Genomic DNA, 16,699 nt, shown 5'->3' with positions numbered 1-16,699 from the left:
GCCAGAAAGTTCTTATCTAATCATACCCAGAGAGGTCATCTGGGTACAGATTTTGAGGTGTGGAGGAAGCTTCATGCAGCTGTACCTGACCGAGGCTCTTCAGGACAAGCAAGGGTGGCAAAGGCCAAAGCGTGGTTGGCGCTTGATCGCCTAGCACCTTTGTTGCAAAAAGCAAGGTTTGAAGATGGGGATGTTGAGAAATTTGAGGCAGTTGTGACAGAGTTCTACACTAGCTATGAAAAGGCATGGGGTGCGACAAACTTGACACAATACATGGTTATTACTTGAAAACCTACAGCTTTGAGTATTTTTTGTTGTTCAAAAAATATTGTACGATACTAAATGTCTTGTTGTTGTTGAGCATTTGTAGCACATTTTGCATGCACATGGAACCTTCTTTGCGGAAGAGTTTGGAAGCCTTGGGATTTGGTCTACCCAAGGCATGGAAAGATCTCATTGGCAAGCACGTTGTGCCTATCAAAGGGCCACTCAACATGGAGGAGGAATAAAGAAAAGTAATCCCATGAAGCAACTATGTCAGTGGTGGTATAGGCGGATTCAAGTGAGGGCTCGTGTGAAGATCAAACATGCTGAATCAGCTGTGTCATGTGCAATAAGAAAGGTTCAGGCTGAACGGAGACGTTCAATATATGTCTCCTCACAGGGAAAGCAGAATCATGCTGAATGGCTAAGACAACGACAAAGACAGGGCAGAGTGTGGAAGAAAATTGATCATTGAAATATATATTGTAAAACAGTGATGTAACTGAGAAAGATTTTAAAAGAACAAGAGCTTTCATCTATGTCCCATATAAATGTTTCCAATATATATACATTTCATAGTTTGCAATGGTAAACAAGAAGAGTATTGAGAAATATGACGAAACTTCTGAGAAACTGGAACAATCTAAATTTGTTAATCTTGATCAGAGACTTCCCCCAGCCGAGCCTTTTTTGTTGACGTTTCTGCATCATCTTCTTCATCCTCTATTAATGGCACAAGAGGGACCATTGGTCTTGCTGTTCTAAGAAGATGCTTCTTCCCGCAATCACTCAACAGATTGGGATCTGTGATTCCACATGCCAACCCGTAAGCAGCATATGTTAAATAATATTTACATCTTAACGAATATACTCCAGGTCCCTCTCCAAAAATTCGAACAGCTGCTTGCCGCTCCAGAAGTATTGCCTTGTTTGCATTCAGCCTTACGTGGTAGCCACCTAAATACCTGGATAAAGTCTTTATCGCCATCAGAGGAAAACTGGCGTTGTCCTTCGAGTAGCTAGCGTGGAATATCACAATTTGAGGGAATTTTAGGCGGTGTATATATGTTCCTAGTGTCGAATCGTGGCCCAATCCCGCCATACGCTTGCCTGAAGCACGTTTGAGGAATGTGTCTTCATATATTTCCAACTGAAAAAATAAAGGAGCATTAGCCAGAAACAACATCACCAAACATTTCAGGACAAAGTTGATAAAGCCAAATCCAGAACAAAAAAAACTAACCTCTTGGTTCTCATCTGCTTCAAGCAAGGCGTCTTGCCATAAATTAGTGCTCGAACTAGGAACGTTTTCCGCTGACTTGTTTGGCACATCCCTACACCCTCCCATGTTGGTGATATTCAATCTGTCCCTTGCTTCTTGTAGCTCTTCCTCTGTGGCATCTTTTCCTTCATATCTAAGGGCATCAGCATAGATCATATTTAGTGTTGCTGCAGCAGAAAGGAACTCAGTGTCTTTTATATGGCTATCCACTAGTAGGTACTTGTCTATACCATCATCATCTACAAAATTGTCATCGACCTCCAGATTCTGGGCTATGAAAGCTATGCACTGATCTTCCCTTAAGTTAAATACACGTTGTATGTCTGTCAGCAATATATATTCTGAATCTCCTACTTGGTAGGAGGGGAGTAATGGCGTTGGAATGGGGGAGGAGTCATCTGATTCAATCACAAGCTGACCTACATCACTGTTTTGTTCTCTAACTGCCTCAATATCAACCACCGAACTAAGCTTCCTCTCTTCTTCAACATTGAACTCCTCAATGACATGAGGAGTGTCCTCCTCTTCAGCAGCATCCTCAGCGGTGGGACTTGCCTGACGAGAAATCGTGTCTTCACTTTCAATTTTTGCAAGCGGCTCTGTACCTTCTTCATCTGTTAATTGCACGTTCATGTGCAAGAAGCATAAGAAGGCGTAGGAGTATTCCATCAAGCGGCACTTTCTTTTGTGAAAAGGGCAAAGCAAGGCTCTCTTCTTGTCACATGGCACCTTGTGCCAATCCCTGTTTAACCTCTGCTTCTTATCCGGCGAAACCTTGAGATTAAAATGAATGTGACTTTTCCCATCAATCATCATTGGTTCTTCATTTGTGAGCTCGTCAAACTCTTGCTTTGCCTCTTCGAAGTATCCATGATGGCTAGACAATGTTTCCTCCAGAGAAAAATCGCTATTGAACATCAACGAAATTGCAGGGTGCAAATCATGATGTCGACATTTGTACAGGAAGTCATATAATAGAGTTGCAGGAGTTTCTTTGATCTCTTCGTCCACATCAAATTCGACTTGAACTTGCGACATGGCTGAATTCAAGTCTGTAGAAAAGACATGGAAAATATTAGTGCAGGCAATGAATCAAGAGACAGTCGATCTTAAACAACAAATCTCTGTGGTGTAAATGGATTCAACATAACGCGAGAGGAGATGCCAGAGGAATGCAGGTATTCCTCCTCGCATTGTAGTGAATCTATTTTCCCTAACGCAAATAAAATCACAGCTAAGTCAAGGACCTCATAATCGATTCACCATAATGCGAGGAGGAGTATTGTGCTTCCTATGGGACCTTCGCTCGCGTTGTGGTGAATTGATTCACCGCAATATGACGACTTTATCATCCTTTGGAAACGCCTCTAACGTTATGGTGAATTAAAAATAAAGATAGTTCTCCAGTACCCATACTGAGAGAGGAGGTGTCAAACGAATTAAAATACTCTTCTTCGCAGTCAATTCACCGTAAGGCGAGGAGTCATAGGTTTTCAATTCACCTTAACGCGATGAAAAGACAAAGCAAGTAGTTCTCCTCGACTGAAACCAAAACAACGAAATAACAAAAGAAGAAAATGTAAATGGATTCAACATAACGCGAGAGGAGATGCCAGAGGAATCCAGGTATTCCTCTCGCGTTGTAGTGAATCTATTTTCCCTAACGCAAATAAAATTGCAGCTAAGTCAAGGACCTCTTCTCGCGTTATGGTGAATCGATTCACCATAATGCGAGGAGGAGTATTGTGCTTCCTATGGGACCTTCGCTCGCTTTGTGGTGAATTGATTCACCGCAATATGACGACTTTATCATCCTTTGGCAACGCCTCTAACGTTATGTTGAATTAAAAATAAAGATAGTTCTCCAGTACCCATACTGAGAGAGGAGGTGTCGAAAGAATTAAAATACTCTACTTCGCAGTCAATTCACCATAACGCGAGGAGTCATAGGTTTTCAATTCACCTTAACGCGATGAAAAGACAAAGCAAGAAGTTCTCCACGACTGAAACCAAAACAACGAAATAACAAAAGAAGAAAAAAGCACAAAGGAGATAAAAATACCAGGAAAACGAATTGTACACAATCGTCGCAGGAGATGGAGATGAAGGAGGTTGGAGGTTTGTCTTTGACGTTGGATACAGGAGGATGATTGATGAAGGAGGGTTGGAGGAGATAGTCAGTCGTTGATGGAGATGAAGGCCGTTGGTGGGATAAATGAGAGGCAATAAATGAGATGAGTATCCTAGAAAATCCGTCTTTAATGCTACGCAACACGTCAGCGCCACGTTTTCAACCGCCATTCCATGACTGCCACGTGGCATCCCGCCGTGTACCTAGCAAAAGAGGCAATAAATGAGATGAGTATCCTACAAAATCCGCTTTTAATGCTACGCGACACGTCAGCGCCGCGTTTTCACCCGCCATTCCATGAATGCCACGTGGCATCCCGCCGTGTACCTAGCACGTGTACAAGGTATAAAGTTTAATCAAAGCCCTTTTTAATGCTATACGACACGTTAGCGCCGCCTAGTCGCCCTGGCAGCCCGCCAGCACGTGTGTTCGCTCTAAAGACTAATCAAAGCCGTTAATCACGCCACCTTTTCGTCCTCTTATCGATTTTGCCTTGTCCGTCCTCCTGCTTGCCTCCAGCTGACTTCCGACTACCGCCACAGTACTGAGCCGACTTTCCAACACCTGCACGACAGTCTCCATCCATTCACAAGCAAGAAATGTAAGTTTTTGTATAATACTTGATTGTTTTGTAAGTTTCTTGTATATTGCTTGTTTGTTTTGTTTTTTCTTCGACTGTTTGCCCTGTGCCATTGTTTATTCTTCGACTGTTTGCCTTCTGCCGTGGTGACTCGATTCACCTTAAAGCACACGACGGGCCATTAGAATCTCAATAAGCTCCATGTCTTATGGTGGATCGAATCACCAAGGGAGAAGGCAAACGTAAGAGATTCGCGAAAATCGATTCACTATAACGCGAGGAGGATTGTTTTGCTTTGACTGGCCCTTAGACTCGCGTTATGGTGAATTCACCATAACGCATGACCAAAGGGCAAAGGATTCACGATAATCCACCTCTTATTGGTGTCAATTAAATCACCTCCTACACGACAGTCTCCATCCATTCCCACTCATAGAATGTGATGAAAGTGTATTACTTGATTGTTTTGTGTTTCTTGTATAATACTTGATTGTTTCGTTTTTCCTTCGACTGTTTGCCCCTGCCGTTGTTTTCTCTTCGACTGTTTGCCCTCCGTCATGGTGATTCGATTCAGCGTAAAGCAGACGACGAGTCATTAGAATCTCAATACTATTCTATGTGTTATGGTGAATCGACTCACCAAACTGCTAGACGGAAAGGTAAGAGATTCGGGAGAACCCTCCTCCCGTTGTAGTAGATCGATTCACTATAACGCGAGGAGGATTATTTTGATTTGACTGGCTCTTAGTCTCGCGTTATAGTGAATCAAATCACTTTATGGCAAGATCGAAGTTCAAATAATGCACGATAATCCGCCTCTTATTGTTGTCAATGAATTCGCCATAATGCGAGAAAAATTATTGTGCTTCTGTGGACCTTCATCTCTCGTTATGGTGAATGGATTCACCATAACGCGAGGAAGTGCATATTGCTTTCTTGGCCCCCCTCTCTCGCTTTATGGTGAATTGTTAATCGTGTACTACTGAATAGCAAAGTTTTCTGCTTTTTCTTGCGTTTTCAGATGGCTCGTGTAAGGCATACAGCTAGACCCATTGATAATGCAGCTCCCTCATCTACTGGGAAGAAGATGGGCGTTCTGAAAGCCTCAAGATCAAGAAAATCAAGTAGTCCTTCCCGATTGTCCAAAACGCAGCCTAGACTCAGGCGTTTCGCAGAGCATTTGGCAGCCCTGCGAGAAATCAAAAAGTTTATGAAGCACCCGACAGCTGCTATTCCCAGATTGCCTTTCCAGAGGCTTGCCAGGAGAATTTGTGAGCAGAATGGAATTTTGTTTAGGTGGAAGGCATCGGCCTTGTTTTGCTTGCAAGAGGCCACAGAAGATTGGATGATCGAATTTTTTTTGGATAGTTACGTTCTTGCTGCCCACGCACACAGGGTGACAGTAATGGACAAAGATTTTTTCAGCCTTATAGCCCTTCGTTTCAGATACGATAAGTCACTTAGACCAGTTACGTTTACTGATGAACGAATGTTACAAATTTTGGATGTCCGGCCTGTACAAAAAGTGAGAATTGAAGAGGTGACCGAGGGAGGTCCAGATCATGAGCATCAGACTCGGGCAAATTTAATGACAAGCGCTCAAAGGGAACATCAAGCTGCAATGCTTGCATTGCAAGCAAAAAGGGAAAATGTTCGAGCACTCCACGCCATGAATCGGGAGGCGCTGCAATTTTTGTTGCCGGAGTTCTATGTACCCTTTAATATTAGAGGGCATAGATGTTATTTCCCGATTCATGCTGAAGAAATCAACATTTTGTTTGATCCCAAAACTGAAGTCAACGACAAAGTGCTCAGATGTGTTTTAAGGTATACTCTTTTCTCTGTCCTCCCACAATTTTTCATTCTTGGCTCTTAAAGTTGATGCCTCACTCTTGATATGTTTCCTTGTGAAGTTTTGTTATTTCGCTATTGCCCGAGGATGTACAGCAACGAGTGTTCCAGATTGATTCACTGGTCTCAACACTGTTGCTAGAAGAGTCAGTTCCGTACCTCGATGTGCTGAACTGGTTTCGGGAGGTCCAGCTGGACGATGCCCGAGTATTTTTTTTGGCATATCATGAAAAGTGAGTTTGTCTCTCTCTCTCTCTCTCTCTCTCTCTCTCTCTCTCTCTCTCTCTCTCTCTCTCTCTCTCTCTCTCTCTCGCATGATGTTTATAGGAATCACCGTACACGAGTTATATAGTGCTTCCTTTGGATTGAAACTAATAGAATTCTATTGTGCAGTTCCCATTGGAGTCTTCTACTAGTCGACGTGCAAGAAAATGTCATTTACCTTGCAAATTCGACATCTGGTGCCCATGGAAATGTTTTGCTGTAAGTAAAAATCATTAAGATACATATTATTGTTTGAGTTAGAAGTCCGGATTGATCAGGATAATGATTGATCTCTGTTTACAGTGGAGTCAGGAAACTAATGGCAGCTTACGAGAGCCTCAGCATGGACATCGACAGCCTGGATCGATCGACCATCCGTAGGGTTAGTGTCCCCAAACAAGAAGATGGCTACAGCTGTGGGTGGAGGGTTGCACTTAATGCAATGTTGCTGCTACGAAGCATTTTTCAGCTCCCTTCAGAGGATGTAAGCATTTTCAGCTCCCATACGCATTTGTGCGCCTGTTTATCTTCTTATATATTGTCATGTTGATCTTATTTATGTCTTGATGAATTGTGATGGCAGTTTCCATCAATGTCTCGCTACGTGGACCTAGACGTCCAAACGTTTAGGGAGGAAACGATTGCGAAATTGATCGAGGTCGCTGAAGTTATGCCTCCAGACGGGCCAGTGGACTTCATCCCGCCCAATCCACGAGGGGGGATAGGCCCCCCTGAGCCTCTTACATGGGCTCCATACTTGGGAGAAGAGCCCTGGCTCCATCCTGAAGCCGATACCTATGGGTTCCAGCCATAAATAGTTTTTTCCTTCTTCCAACAAATGTACGTTTAAGCTATACATGTATTGGAGGGAGAACATCAAATGTAAATACACTTATCATTTGAAAATCAGAGGATCAAATTTGCTACTGTGTTCCTTCACTGCTTGCTTTCTTACTTTAAGCCTTTTTTTGTGTACATAAAAATTCAATTGGGGAATTCTTGCCTTCATTACATTGTTTTAAACAATAAAGCATTACAAAAGCAATGTTCTGAATAGATAAGTTTATTGCATATGGAAAATACATTGTCACCGTATACATGGTCACATCATATATCTTCTAGTGCCTCCAATTCATGTGGGGCTGCAACATCTTTACAAATGATCTGATGCTCTCTTCTTTTACTTAGCTTCCGACCATCGAGCTTGAAGCAAAATTGATCTGGAGGATTCTGAATAGCTACTTCTAATTCCTTCCTAACATATTCGAGAGTCCAATTCTCTTCCACTTCCAATGTCAAAGATGGGTGACCCTGTCGAATCATAACTATATCTATCAAGCAAGAGTGGCTGCCATCTCTTGTATCTTGGTCCATGCTTTCCCAGTTGTTGTTGATCCATCGCCACCTTCTATAAGTAAATGACATGCACAGATGTTGCCTGGCAATATAGTATCTGATTCCAAAATATCATTAGGATAATTTTCCGAGTATAATCAAATAAGCGTTGTAACTGTTTCACAAAAATACATTTTAATGTTTTAACACTCACCGAAATGCAATGTCGGAGGTGTTCAATCGACATTCGATCAAATCATCTCCCTTTGATGATTTCACTCTCCAACCTTTGTCAAACAAATGATCAAGCCAGACTTCATCTACATCTTTGCACACAAAAGTTGTTCTAGTTTTTCTCAATTGTTTACAATCAGAAAATAAATGAACAAAGCATGCAATTGGAACAAACAAACTTAAGTGCACATTTCTTGCACCAATGCTAGGCTTCATAGCACATTTAATATCATTAAACATTTTCGTCCTGTATGACTCTATCACTTCTGTGTCAAGCAATGGCCACTCCGGACTATCAAGTGCGGGCAACGGAATACGTTCCAACTTTCCATGTCGACTCGATTGAGTGGGCAAGGTATAAAATGAGTCATAGAAATATGTTCTACTTCTTGCGAGATCACTTGGTGCACGACCTTCATATTGAAGTTCCCCCACCTCACCATGTACGACATTCAAGAACCCCGTCAAGCATTGTGCAGGCTCCCACTCCTGAAGGTTGGATGGGTACAAATCTGTGTAAGGCAGAAAAATGTATATCAATCACCTTATTTGCTACGTTGAAATACAAAACACAAGTACTTACAATGTGGTCTGTGTCTTGGAAGTCCTTCCAATGGTCCCACGTTGATCTCTTTTTGCATGAATACATGCTGGATCAACACTTCTTTGACAGTTTTCCCTCCTGGTGCCATCTTAAAGTCAAGGATCCTTCCTTTCCAATGTTTGGCCAAGTCTTCAGATGCCTTTCCCTTCACTCGGTAGTGGCCTTGTTTTCCTGGCTGCATAGTGACCCAAGAGTACTTCCTGTATACTTGGGGAATCCATTCTTCGTTCTCGTCTTTTATGTTATACAACACAACAGATGAGATACTGCTCCTTGCTCGTTTCAGTCCACTTTCGGGTGCCATGATAGAATAACAGACGTATGAGAAAGAAGAAGTAGCAGAAAGTGGATGACTGGGCTAACCGCTTTTGTGGATCAAGGAGGGAGGATGAAATGAGGGACGGTGTGTTCTTTTTGGGCGCCAAAGATGTTTCAAGATTCAAAAGTGGAACCAAGTTGAGGGAATAACCGGGAGAATGTGTATCTATCTATTCCAAGCATTCAAGCTTCATTAGTTCTAGGGGTGGTGGAAAGAATTTTTTAGTGCTCCACGTCTAACACAGGAATGTGGAAAACATTCTTTTATTGTGTTAGTTTCTGACAAAAAAACGGTTTTAAATATTTTAAGACAAGGTGATGGTTTTTTTTAATATTTCATGAAGATAAGAGTTTCTCCACGTTTTGGGTGGGTTTGTACAGAGGTCCCACCACCGGTGAATCTCGTTCGTAGATTACATGTCACTCAATCTATGTGTCTATTATTATATTATTGTTGAAACAGCCCTCTTTTGAGTCCAGAATTTTCCTAATGGATGCTAATAACGAGGACATGGCAAATGAGATGTGGGTAGCAGTTCATGAGAAAGTTAACGAGAATATGTCTTCTATTACTTCACCTCCATTCTCTAAAGTGGATTTTACCAAGGGCATGGAAAACAACCTTAGACACCCAAGCATTCAGGAAGAAGTTCAAACAATTGTTTCTCCTCGAAGTAAGCATATAATGAAAACCTTACCATATTATTTGGGAGAATATGAGAACTGTTCTCAAACCTTGAGGATACCCTCCATGCATAGAAGGTTGGAAAAGGAGATGGATACGGGTATCGTGTAAGCTATCTTGTCAGCACTAGTGGCTTGTACCTTACCTTTGCTTGATTTGATAAAGCTTCGACTAGAGTTGTTGAATGATATTGCTACATGTTTGTCGGAGAGGGATCACCATCAATGCACTATACATCCCGAGTCTAAGCACATTATGCTAGTTCCTATCAATAACAAAGTAGGAAAAATTTGTGAGGACGATCAGGGAAATACTACCCTCCCATTAGAAGTGTAAAAACTTGCTTCAACTGCAATACTTGATAGTGGTGCAGGAGTGGGCATTGTGAAAAGGTTCATTTGGGAGAAGTGGGGCAAACCAGCTATTAAGAGTACAAGGATGCGCTTGCAATTTAGCAGATGGAAGCTTAGAGCATCCCATTGGGCTACTAGAGAACATATTGGTTACTACATGTGGGATTGAATATGAGCAGACATTTGCAGTAGTGGATATTGGGAAGCATCCAAACTATGAAGTGATATTGGGTAGACCATTCATGTGACAATTTCAGATGATTCAAGATTGGGGATACAATTATTTGTACCTCCGACCATAATTTTGTCATCACAAGGGTCGATCTAAAGAATCACTCAGAATCACTCATATTGTGATGTAACGCAGTCTCCAATAGATGAGTTTGATTCTGCTTCATCTGATGGCTCAAGAGTTACATTGTCAGATGGGCGAGAAGATCTATGGATGTGTGGAGCCTCATCATGTAAGGATTTCAACACTAAGAGACTTAAGGATAATAGAAGCGTATTTGATGAGGCATACATTCCACAACCCTTTCCTGAGCACTTAGTTGATCCCCTAGAGTGGAATCATGTCCTTGCAACATTATCAACATGTGCTTTACCTAAGCCAATTCAATTTTGTGACTCAGATGGATATAAAATTATTCCTATACAAATGGTACAACCACGTGACCTTCTAGATGATTTGCATTATGGGGATGCATCCACAGCACTGCATGTAGAGGAAGTCTCAGTGGAGGATTTGACACTCGAATCTTCTAATGATGCTGATAATGAAGACGGATGGGACTCTAGTTTTGATGATGATGTGACAGTCCCCGAGGAAGAGTTAGAAAAGGCACACCTACTCTTGAGAGGAAGGGAGATTCAAATAGAGATCCCTCGAAATCGCCCTAAACGTAAATGTTGTAAGAGCCAAAGGAGAATCTGCAAACAAGATGAGAGGGAATGATGAGAGAGAATACAAAAAGAAAACAAGGAGTTTGAGAATGAACACTCTCGACCACCACCTCACTTCTCAGGAAAGAATGAATATCTATACTATTTCCAAGCACATTTCCAAGCACAAGATAGTATCAAAGACCAAGTAAAACGATTGGATGGATTCCAAATAGGAGAAAAGCAGGAGAAAAGCTAAACACGGTCGACAGTAGTAACCACAAAAAAATGAAGAGACCAAAACAAAAACTCAAGTCTCAAACAAATTCCAAAGAGAATGCGGAGAGTACAATAACAAAGGTTGAACAAAAAACTCTGATGCAAGATTGCAAAAGAGAGCTCAAAGCTGCATGGTCTTCAATTAGTGATGACTCAAGTGGACAAGAACATGGTCTTAATGTCCCCCCCAACTTCACATGGTACACTCTTCAAGATCAGAAGATTGTTCTTCAACAGCCCATGCAACAAATGCCAAGCACGCCAGGGGTTTCATATGATGGTCTAGAAGATACAAAAAAATTTGATATCGCTGAGCCAGGAGAAGAGCCTCACTATGTGTGGATTGCCACAGACTTGTCCTTGGATGAGGAGAAGTTATTAATTCAAACAATAAAGGAGTATTGCGATGTTATTGCTTGGAGTTATAAAGACCTCAAAGGAGTTGATCCAAGCATATGTCAGCATACAATTCCATTGCGAGAGGATGCAAAGCCTTCCAAGCAATGCCCTTATACTTACAATGAGAATTTTGCAAGAAAGATAAAGGAGGAAATAGACAAGCTCTTAGAGGCAGAATTTATCTCTATGAGATTGAACACACTGAATGGATCTCCCCTATTGTAGTGGTGCCCAAGAAAAATGGAAAACTTCGAGTGTGTAAACCTTTAGAAGGTAAATGCAGCTACTATACGTGATCATTACCCTCTTCCAATCACGGATCATGTTTTGGAATGTGTTGTAGGGAAAAAGGCATATAGTTTCTTGGATGGATTCTCCGGTTACAATCAAGTGTCAATTGATCCTAAGGATCAACACAAGATAGCCTTTGCTACTGAAGATGGCATCTTTGCCTATCTTGTTATGCCATTTGGTCTAACAAATGCACCTGCAACCTTTCAACGGATAATGAGTCATGTATTCAAGGAGTACCTTAGGCTATTTCTTGAGATCTTCATGAATGATTTATGCATTCTCTCACAAGAGTGTAATGATCATATAGAACACCTTAGACTTGTGTTTCAAAAGTGTCAAGTTTATCGTATATGCTTGAATCTGAACAAGTGCAAATTCATGGTAAGGCAAGGGAAGATTTTGGGCCATATTATTGCTCACAATGGTATTTCAATGGATATGGATAAAATTGATGTCATTGTCTCATTACCTTGACCTATCAACCCTAAAGGGTTACAAATATTCATGGGACATTGTAGTTATTATCGTCGATTCATCTACATGTACGCTGTCTTGGCTAGACCATTATATGCTCTTCTTGTAGAGTTTAACAGAGTTTAACTGGACTGATGAGTATGAGGAATCCTTTGTGAGGAATCCTTTGAAAATTTGAAGCAAGCATTAGTTTCTGCACCCATCTTATGGCGGGCACCAGAAAGACAATTGAACAATGCTGAGGAAAATTATACGACAACAAAAAGAGAAGGGTTGTCCATGATATATGTAGTAAGGAAGTTTTGCCATTACCTTTGGCAAACAAATTTACATTTTTTGTGGACCATCAAGCACTGCTATATTTGGTGAACAAGCCTTGTGCAACTGGAAGGATTGTGTGCGATGGTTTGTCATCCTTCTTGAGTTTGATTTTGAAGTTGCAGTTCGAAAAGGAACAACTCATCTTAGGGCAGATCATTTGTCTCGAATCACCTCTTGGGAAGCTCCTGTGGGGGTGTGGATGATGATATGTTAGATTTAACACTTTTCCTTGTAGAGACAGCTCCTAAGTGGTCTAAACCCATTTTAGAAGTTTTGACAAGTGGGCAAATACAACTAGCGGGTTCTAATGTGGACCTATGGCGATCATTCAAGTTAATCTTAGGGAGATTATATTGTCACTCTAAAATGACCAAAACTAAAGGGGTGTCATGAAACATGATTCCTATCATCATCTTCTTTTCTTAGAAGATAGAATGCAACTTAGTGACTCACCCACCATTCACAAGAACATGAGACTCTGGTCATAGCCTTAAACATTATAAGTACAAAGAATTTGCTGTTGAGAAAAGTCTTCAGTTGTGTTTCATTTACAGCTAGGATTATTGCTCCATTCTTTTTGCACATTATTAAAATTCAAACCAGCCTTGCACTTGTATGTTCACCCTTGCTTGCAATCATTGTTGTTATGTCGTAGGGGTTTTCTCTTCGTGGCATTTTTCTTCACTATCATCTCTTGTTTTGCAGACTTGACATTGCCGCACTCGAGGACGTGCGCAGACTAGGAAGGGGGGAGTGTTTGCATGGATTGAGCTCACAGGACCTTTATGTTGTATCACACATACATTTTTATGGGCTCATGTGAGTTCCAATTTGTATTAATAGGGAACTTAGGGATTTTAGTCGTATTAGGGTTGGGTGGCCAAATGTGAAAGGAATGGCTATTAAAAGACATTCTAGGTTAGAGATGGCACCTTTTTACCTCATTTTGAGAAAGAGAGCTCTAGAGAATCTTGTCCATAGTTTTTGTAAGCTCTTTTTCACCCTCTCCTGAATGCATTACTCTACTCTCATTCTATAAACCATTCTCTAATACTAAGAGATATATTAATCTCCACTTTTCACTTGCTAATCGAGCATTATTAACTCTCAATCATGCTAAACTCTCTCACATTATTAACTCTCAATCATGCTAAACTCTCTCACATTTTTGTTAATCTAATGTGTTAGAATTTTTATGTTGTGGGGGGCTGATTGTGTAATCACATTTTGATTAATGTGTGCTTGAGATTGAGTTTATGCATGCGCTTACATTCGTTTTGAGTTAATTAAGTTATGATTGAGTTTTAGATGCAAATCTGTTTGCTCTTAGTTTGTGTGTGTAACTAGGAATGGTCAAGAGAGAAAGAGTATTGAGTGGGTGGGATTGAGAGATTTATTGGTCATTGAAGGTGTATATTAAGTCGATCTCCCATTCGGGATAGCCTCCACATGCTAACCGGGTTAATCCTCGGATTGACAATCCATTGGATGGCTATGTGTAGCTACTACGCTATGCTATGATGCTGCAACAACCATTTAGTGGGAGAATGTTGGGTAGATGCCCTCAGTGGGGGCCGACGCCCATAGCCCATCAGTAACACTTACTGACCATAAGTGTATAGACTATACTAGTGAGTCACTCACTTGTATTTTTATCATTATAGGTAATAGAGAAGAGGGTAAGGCTCTCCCTCTCACCACTCCTGTGTGTCGTCTCTCTCTCGCACTCTCTTCCTCCCATCTTGGCAGATCCTTGCTTCTGTGCACCACTTCCCTCATGATGTGGTGGCGAAGAATACATACTTTTTAGAGTCTCCAAGGGTAAAAATATGGAAACAAACATGCATGAGGGTACCCGAGTGGGAATGGGGGCTATATAGTGTAAAAATGTCAAGTGCCACATCACTTGAGGTGTCTTGACTATTCCAAGAAGAGAAGAAGTGGTCGCTTGAGAGCTCCTAGAGGTCGCTTGAGAGCTCCTAGAGGAGTATTTTGGCTCTAATTCTCTCATATGCATTGGATTAGGGAAAATGAAGGACATATTTGGGGATTTTTGGCCGTTCTAGATGCATTGGTGGCCTCAATTTTACCAAATTCAACAAGGAGTAGGAGCTGTTTGAGGCCGTGGTGTTGAAATTTATATGTATGCTTTTGTGAGGAGTTCGAGGTTGAGTTGGGGGTCTAAAATTACACCTTGTGTTTGCAATTTGGATTATAAAAGTGTTGTGTGGATGGTTTAGCCCCCCTTTATGTGTTTTGCAACCATTGAAGTAGTGTATGATGAGTGGATTATACTCCCTCCCTCTTCTTCATCATATGAATGAATAGAAGGATTTCTCTCAAAAATTGTGTTAATCTCTCTATAAGAGGAGGTGTCAAGTGTTCTATATGTTTATGTTGTTGGTTTTTGGTGCCTGGTGTTGTCTGTGGGTTCCAAGGCTATAGAGGCAAGGGGTTTCCTTTCTTTTTTTCACTTCACAACATGTCCACCATAGGAATTTTCATGGCTTATCAACAAGAAGCAACCCATTGTAGCTACAGTTAGTTGCAAAGTCTAAGTACAATATAGTATTTAGTGGCTATTGTTGAGTGTGTTTGGCTCATATGACTTAGGTTGACTTGGGTGTTGGAGAGTCCACATCCACTACCATATTTACTTAAACTTAGAGCACATTGGCATTTTTGAGAAACCCAATTTTTCATGCTTGAACAAAGCGATTGAAATGCCCTATCAGTGGATAACATTGGCATTTGCAAGAAATTTTTCATGCTCATACAAAGCACATAGAAGTACACTATCATTATGGCAATGAGAGACTGTTAGCACAAGAGATCAGTATGGTTGATGTGCCCATGAACGACAACATTGCCGGCCTTTTCACAATCCATCTAATTGATGAGAAGCTTGATGATTTATCAAAATTTTTAGGCTTACTCCACTTTGTGGATTGAGTTTCCTCCTAGAGCTAAAACTTACCCTATACATTTGGTGTCAAAACATGACTGCCCCCATTCACATCCATCGCTACAAGGGGATTTGTTGTCATACACTTCTAGTAGTGAGATATGAATACACTTAGTACTAGTGCCCAACATTTTTTTCTTGTTAGGATGTTTTTTCCCCCAAAAAATTACATATACCTAGTATGTACTATTACAAGGTTATCAATTCTTCACACATTTACCATAATATATCATCCTCTTGTTGTGTGCTCTCTAGCTTTGGCTTGTTTATGTGTGAGGTTTTGATTCTTGAAGCCCTAACACAAGGCTCAAGAGCGTTAGAAAAAAACCAATGCACACCTCCTCTCATCATTGCCTACCTTTGCTGTGTTGCCCAATTATAAGGTCCCCACAATGAGGACTAGCATTTACAAGTGCATGTAACATTGTTGATTCCTAACAAAGACATTTGGAAGGGTTCTTATTGCAATCATTGATTATGAAGTGTTAACCCATGGCGGACATTGAGACGTACTATGTTTTACGTCATTAATTTAAATATTCTGAGTCATGGGCCGGACTTGTCGGCACCATAGGTTAAGGATGAAGGGATTGGGTGATCGCCGATGAGAGGCGCACCTTGAATATCAGTAGGATAAGGGTTAGGGTCGGCCGGCCATGGTGTGAACGGCCAAGTCACCTATAAGAGTCAAATGTAACCCTAAAATCCTCATTCTCATGTGTTGTGAATACAAGAGTGCTCTTGCCTTATCTCTTTGGTTTCCTTCTCCTGCGTGTGTGTGTGAGAGAGAGAGAGAGAGTGAGAGAGCGATCGAGCACTGTGTAGCGGCACGGCTGCGACGGAGAGGCGGTAGAGCGGCGACGGCGGCTCCTCCTTCACGGCTGCGACGCGGGAATCCTTCAAGGCGGCAGTTAAGCGGTGAGTGACACACCTTTTGCATTCTGTTTTGAGCTTGCCTTCCTGGTTGTATGCTTGCAGCCATTCGTGGCTCGCATACGGTGTCCGGCAAGTCCCCAGCTACGACCTGTGCGACAAAAGCGCACATTTTTTGCGCCGCTGCCGGGGAGTTGCCCTGCACCAAGCTCCAGTTTGCAGCTCGACTGCTGCGTGACTTTTAATCTACACTGTAGGAAAGCGACTGTGTGTTTGCTGTTGAGGTGTTTCTGTGGTTTGCAATCTCTATT

The 16,699-nt window shown here is 41.5% G+C and overlaps 1 long non-coding RNA gene across 1 annotated transcript; it reads left to right on the top strand.

Moving 5' to 3' along the window:
• Positions 1-6,082: 6,082 nt before the first annotated feature.
• On the top strand, positions 6,083-7,034 carry LOC147641573 (uncharacterized). Its single transcript, XR_015268190.1, has 3 exons — positions 6,083-6,341; positions 6,502-6,591; positions 6,676-7,034. It is a non-coding gene; the product is annotated as an uncharacterized LOC147641573 (long non-coding RNA).
• Positions 7,035-16,699: the final 9,665 nt, after the last annotated feature.

Source organism: Cibotium barometz, chromosome 1 (genome assembly GCF_041138505.1).
Source record: "Cibotium barometz isolate CiBa-2024 chromosome 1, ASM4113850v1, whole genome shotgun sequence".
NCBI lineage: Eukaryota > Viridiplantae > Streptophyta > Polypodiopsida > Cyatheales > Cibotiaceae > Cibotium > Cibotium barometz.
The sequence above is the reverse complement of the archived record's forward strand: the minus strand, read 5'-3'. Positions and strand labels throughout refer to the sequence as shown.